Below are 6,091 nucleotides of genomic sequence, written 5' to 3' on the forward strand. Positions count from 1 at the left end.
CGTACCTTTTTGGGTTGATATTTTGGCATATCTGAACCATTTGCTAATTTTCACCCTCCATGGTTCAACCTCAAAATTTAGAATTCCCAAGACTGATGCTGCTCTCTTCTAAATTGATGAGTCTCTAAAATGCATGATTTTAGACTCTCAATTACCTTTATTTTTTTTTTCAATTACTTTGTATATAACCCTTTGTTATCACATTTCGGAGCTATGCAAGGTTTGTTCGTGTTCTAGGAAAAACAAGTTAAAACTACGGAGTTAGAAATTACGAGAAGACAACGAAATATTTGGGGCACTCAAAGCTCAAATCAGATGTCTAGCCAAGTCCCTAGAGCTTCGAATCATTCAAGGAAGAAAGATCTTGTTCGATCGTATGGTGCGACTAGCAACACCAAGGGGCGACCTAGTCTTCCACTGTAGACTCCAAAGTTCAGATTGAGATCAAAATACCAAGAGCATCGACTAAGTGATCGATCATGTAACCCTTAGGGACGACTAAGGCGAGATGCTGAACTCTCCTAAGCCAAGAATACCGAGAGCATCGACTAAGTGGTCGACCAAGAGACCTTGAGGGGCGACTACATCGAGTTCTTGAGATTTCCTGAAGATTGAGATCCTGCAAGTGTCGACCTTCAACTTGACCAGCAAGACCCTGACGTGCGACTTAGTCGAAGATATTGAAGATTTGAATTCCTAATTTCCCGCGAGACTCGACTGGGCGCGCACAAGGGAAACATGTGAGTGACTTGGTCGACAACGACGATATTTTGTGCGAGATTTGTTACAAACTTTCTTAAACTGAAAATCAAACTTTGTAAACCCTAGAACCTATAAATATTCGCTAGGAACATGAGCTTTGGGTTCCTCTTTGGCCTCTTTTAGGTTAGTGATAGACTTAAGTTGTCATTGAGAGCCATTGAAGATTAGTTAGAGTAGATTCCAATACTTGTTCTTGTTTGTGCAAGACGTATTCAATGGCCTGTGACAATCGGCAATGCCCTTGTGCTTTCTGTGTAGATTAGATGATCATTCAGTTGTACCTCCAGTCGTTAGTGACAGATGATTGAATACAAAGGAGTGATCTTTTACATGCTTTATCTTTACTGCTTTCATTTATCTGTTTTCATTTAACTGCTTTCCTTTACAACTTGATTGTCATGAATATCTGGTAGGAAGGATAGCACTTCTACTGCTTTAGTCAAGTAAATGTATTAGGCTACAATCTCTCACAGAGGTTCTCGTGATTGTTGTGATAGAGTATACTCCGGTTTCCGACCATGCTCCGGACGGTTGGTGCACCCTTGCTACACTATGTCATCGAATGGCTCCTTGGACTGTTTAGTCGGATTCCGGTTAGTCTAATGCGGTAAACTCATTGAACATAGATTACGCACACGACATCCCAGTTCTGATTCATGATTAAGTACTGCTTTGTAGAAGTAGAGTTATGTTAGAATTACTTGCTTTCATTTACTTGCTTTCTAGTTGATTGTTAGAGAACACACCTTGAAAAATATCATCTTTTTTACCTTTCTTTTACACAAGGCTATAATAAATTGATATGGAAGTAGTTTGATAACTACGCTTTATGTTCCTAAGGGTCGACACCCGACTTCCCCCACTTTCTATTGAACTTGGGATTAACTAGGTTTTATAAATATTATTTTTAGCAGTTAAGGACCCAAGCCTTGGCGAGCTTACCAAATTTTGGCATCGTTGCCATGGACTTAGCTACGGTTATAAGCCAACTTCCATTTTAGGGTTTTGTTGCTTTGTTTTTATTTTTTATTTTTTTATTTGCTTTATTCTATTTTTGTTTTTGTTTGCTGATTTTGAAGTTTTAAATCTGTGTGCTTTAAGTGTGTATGTTTGGTTTGCGTTCTTTGGATCCTGAGATAGTGTCCCTAGATCTAGAGATTGAGAAATCTTGTAGGTTCTTTAGGAAACCTACCTTTAATCATGAGAATGAAGAGTCATCCGAATTGAAACTCATGGCTGAAAGACCACCGGTTCCCACTGAACAAATCCTAGAACCCCGAGCTCCCTGCCTACTTGAGGTGGGAGAGCAACTGTGATAACCCGTGGAAAAAAGGCTTAAAAAGGATTAGATGTTACTATCCATATCAACAATGTGCACATTTATTTTCGGAAGCTTTCCCATGAGAACTCCATGGTTAAACGTGCTTGACTTGGAGTAATCTTGGGATAAGTGACATTCTGGGAAGTTTTCTCAAGAAGTGTGTGAGTGAGGATAAAACACACTAAAAATGACACATGTTGATTTGTGGGGCCAGTCATTAGTCTGATAAGGCTTGCCCTCTTGTTGTTTGGTTTAGGTGGAGGAGGAAAGACGCAGTGCTCCCTAGCAGACCCAGGTTGGGACGTTATAAAATGGTATCTCAGAGCAATTACCCAGCCGGAAGTGTGATGAAATTCACATAGCCTGGGTTTGGAAATGTGGGTTCGCAATGAGGACGTTGCATTTTGTAAGTGAGAGAGAATGTGATACCCCATGGAAGAAAGGCTTAAAAAGGATTAGATGTTACTATCCATATCAACAAGGTGTACCTTTCTTTTTGGGAGCCTTCTCATAAGAACTCCATGGTTAAGTGTGCTTGGCTTTGAGTAATCTTGGGATGGGTGACCTTCTGATAAGTTTTCTCAGGAAGTGTGTGAGTGAGAACAAAACACACTGAAAAGAATACGTGTTCATTTGTGCGGCTAGTCATTGGTTCGATAAGGCCCACCCATTGTTGTCTGGTCTAGGTGGAGGAGGAGAGACACAGTGCTTCTTGGCAGACCCAGGTTGGGGTGTTAGAGCAACCCCTTCGGCCTTTTAAGGACTACTTTGTACTTAATGCATACACCTCACCGTCTTGCATCCGGTTCCCGGATGTCCAGGCGGCGCAATTCAAGATTAAGATTTCTATCATCTTGATGCTACCCACCTTTTAAGAGAACTCTACAAAAAATCCTTACTAGCATCTAGATGAATTCTTGGAAATCTGTTCGACCATCCGTATACCTAATTTTAGTGATGACACTCTCCGTCTTAGGCTCTTTTCGTTCTCTTTGAAGGATAAGGCCAAATATTGATTGACGTCCTTAAAACCGAATTCAGTAGCTAATTAGGCCACCATGCAGCATGAATTTCTAAAAAAAGTATTGCGCAATTGGGAAGATGAACTAGCTTTGGAGAGTCATCACAAGTTTCTCACAAATGGATGGGGAACTCTTTTTCAAGACTTGGGAGCACTTTTGGGACCTACTTTGTAATTGTCCACATCATCAGGTCCCTGATTACGCGTCAAATTTGCGTAATTAAGTATTTAAATGTGTTAATTAAGTGTTACCGTTTTAATTAAATACTTAATTCTGTCCATTATTTTAATCATTGAGCTCGTTTGAGTTAATTATCCTATTTTTGCCGTAAATTTATGAATATTCTTATTTTATTATTGTAAGATAATTTCTAAAAATTAAAACCGTGCACGCTTGCTAAAAAGTACCCTCCTTGAACTGTGTGTAAAGGAAAAGAAAAGAAGAGGCCGTGGACATTTAATGGGCTTAGTAATCGGCCAGGGGGAGTTAAATGTAGAATATGGGCTTGCAATTTACAAGGAAAAGCAAGGAGTTGGCGTTGGAAGTCCTGTAGCCGAATTGCAAATTGAAGAGCTGGGCCTTAAGATCACATGGATGTGACCTGCCCATGCGTTAAGGAAGGCCTGGGGAGGATTAAACATGGGCTAGCCGTGTAGTTGATTTTGGGGTACAAAATGAAGAAGAAAAGTCAAAGAGGGAGGCTCACTTTTGTGGACCATTAAATGAAGGGGCTTTTGGATGGGCATGACATGCATATAACCCATGCACTGGCTCTCTCTATAGGCAGCCGAATTATGAAATGGGATTTTGAGTGAATGAAAGCATGGAAAAGTAAAAAAGTATATGCTTTTATTAGTTTATTTTCTTTAGGTTTTATGAGTAGACTTCTTTAGGGTTTAAAAGGAGGTTTTTTTTTTCAGGTTTTCTTTAGAGAGCTTGGGGAGGTAGGGTGCCGCACTGGGAGGCTCTCCCTTGGGAGCCGTGAGCAACGAGAGGACTCCTCTCTCAACTCCACGACCATTCTACTCTCTCTCTCTCTCTCTCTCTCTCTCTCTCTCTCTCTCTCTCTCTCTCTCTCTCTCTTTCTCTCTCGCTCTCTCTCTCTCTTCTTGTTTTCTTTATTTTAATGTCTATTTTAAATACATTGTTTGAGTAGTTTTATTCTTGCATTGAATTAATGTTTACTTTATTGTTTTAGTTTATTAGTTTAATTAATTTTTTGTCCTTTATTTTGTTATTTCGAAGGCTTCAAGGTTAAATTAGTTTGTTGTTTTAATTTAGTATACATTTAGTTTATTGTTCCTTTAATTAGTTGTCTTGTTTTGTTGTTGCAATGAGTTATTGTGGGATTTATTTGATCCATAAATTTTAGATTGCAAACATGAGTGGCTAAGTTCTACGACTTGGGTTGCGGTTTAATGTCGGTTGCTTTCCATGATTTGTTAGGTTTCCTATGATGTTATTGTTAAACTCTTATTTAGCTAAAACCGTAAATTGAAGGCACCATTGATAAATCGCTTGCTCTTTATTTTTTGTTTTGTTGTTGACGTTAGGCACAACAAAATCTTGATTTAATCTAGGATTTTCATTCATTAATTTTTACATGAAATTCAGTTGATGCTTAATGAGAGTATTTATTTCGTTCCGTTTGGATGTGGCAAATTTACTCGAGCTTTAGTTTGAAAATTTCATTTTATTAATGCCTTGATTGGATTAACAAGAAGAGGAGTAAACCTAAGGAATTAGTAAATGGTGAAAACAAAAGGGCGTTGAACCTGTAACCTAAGTGTTTGATAAATTGTTTCAGTGAATTTGTTTTGTTTTGGCTGCGTTATTGGATTTATATTTTTAGAATCTTGGTAGAAGTTCAATTTCATTTTAGCATTTTTCTCAAGTACTTCCCATTTTGTTTATTATTTTCATAAACATAAAAACCCAAAAAAATTTTCACACAACATTTTACATCAATAGATTTTCACTAAACTTTCACAAATACTTTGATACTAAGTGGTCCTTGCGGAATACAATCTTGGACTTATCCTTGATACAACTTGACACTTCTACACTTGGAAGCATAATTCAGAATGAGTCAGTCTGCTAGTGGCAATTAATTCAAACCTTCTATGAAGGTTAGTTGAGAGAGATAGGTCGATGTTTGATGCATCGTGCGGAGGTACTTTCCTAAAAAAACATAAGAACGAGGCTTGAGTTCTCTCTGAGAACCTTGTTGAGAATTCTCAACAATACACTGTTGCCACTCATAGACCCCCCAACCCATCCACCTACAAACCTAGGGGAGTTTATGAGTTGGCCAAAGATCATGACCTGACACCCACTTTGCACAACATATTTCAAAAGCTCGATCGGTTCATGTCCTTAAGATAGTTACGACAACCAAAGGCGCGTGTAGAAGTCTGTGCTATCTGCTTCGACCTTTACCATTTGAGTTATAATTGCCCCTATGCGCCACCCCAACCTTAGCTTGCGCAGGAGGAAGTTAGCGCTACCCACAATTGGTACGACATGCCATCAACCGACCCATCTTCTAACACATACAATCCTGGGTGGAAACAACATCCTAATCTATCCTGGAGGCCGCAAGCTCTAAGAGTTCAAAGTCAGAGACCTCAAACATCCAATACTGCTCCTCCCGCGTACTCATATTAGAACTCTCCAAATCCTCCCATGCCTACCCTTCGCCTGCATTCCTTTCAGCAATCGCCTCCTTTTGAGCAAACATATGATTTTTTTTCAAGAGATAGTGTTGAAAACCATTAAGAACATTGAGGCTGATCGCCTAGTCAATCGGCAACTCCTCTCACTCACATTCCATTATGTTGGAATTGGTGTATTCCTAAGAGGGAAGGGGGGTGAATTGGAATTTTAAAACTTTCCTAGATTTAATTCGAGTCCACAAGCAGTGTATTACAACCTAGTGTTTTTCTAAACAGATTCCAATACCCACAATATTCAAAGCATGTATGAA

Source organism: Malania oleifera, chromosome 2, assembly GCF_029873635.1.
Source record: "Malania oleifera isolate guangnan ecotype guangnan chromosome 2, ASM2987363v1, whole genome shotgun sequence".
Lineage (NCBI taxonomy): Eukaryota > Viridiplantae > Streptophyta > Magnoliopsida > Santalales > Ximeniaceae > Malania > Malania oleifera.